We start from the raw sequence: 516 nt of genomic DNA, 5'->3' as shown, positions 1-516 counted from the left end.
ATGTCATTGACCAAAATTTACAATGCAACAGCTCCCCTCCCACTTCCTCCCCATAGTTACCTCTTCCCAGTGTCCATCCCTCCATACTCTTCTGCGCCCTGAGCTGTCTCCCTGTGTATAAGCAGCCCTTCCTTCTCCCATGATTGTTCTCTCCAGGGCGTGTGCCATTTATGTAGATCTCTTAATGGTTTCTTGGAGTAGTGGTTTGTAGTTTTCTTTACACAGGACTTTTGTGTTCCTGGTGAGATTTATTCCCAAATATTTTATTGTTTTGGTAGCTATTGTTGATGGTATTGATTTCCTTATTTCCTTTTCAGCAGTCTCTTGCTGGTGTAGAAGAATCCAACTGATTTTTGTATGTTGATCTTATAACCTGCCACTATGCTAAATTGCTCAATTAGTTCTAGTCGTTTTTTTGCTGTGTCTCTTGGGTTTTCTAGGTATAGGATAGTATCATCAGCAAATACGGATAGTTTTACTTCTTTCTTGCCAATTTGGATACCTTTGATTTCCCTT

Source organism: Orycteropus afer, unplaced genomic scaffold (assembly GCF_000298275.1).
Source record: "Orycteropus afer afer isolate SDZICR_OR568_19922 unplaced genomic scaffold, OryAfe1.0 scaffold00208, whole genome shotgun sequence".
NCBI classification, from domain to species: domain Eukaryota; kingdom Metazoa; phylum Chordata; class Mammalia; order Tubulidentata; family Orycteropodidae; genus Orycteropus; species Orycteropus afer.
This window is presented reverse-complemented; position numbering follows the sequence as displayed.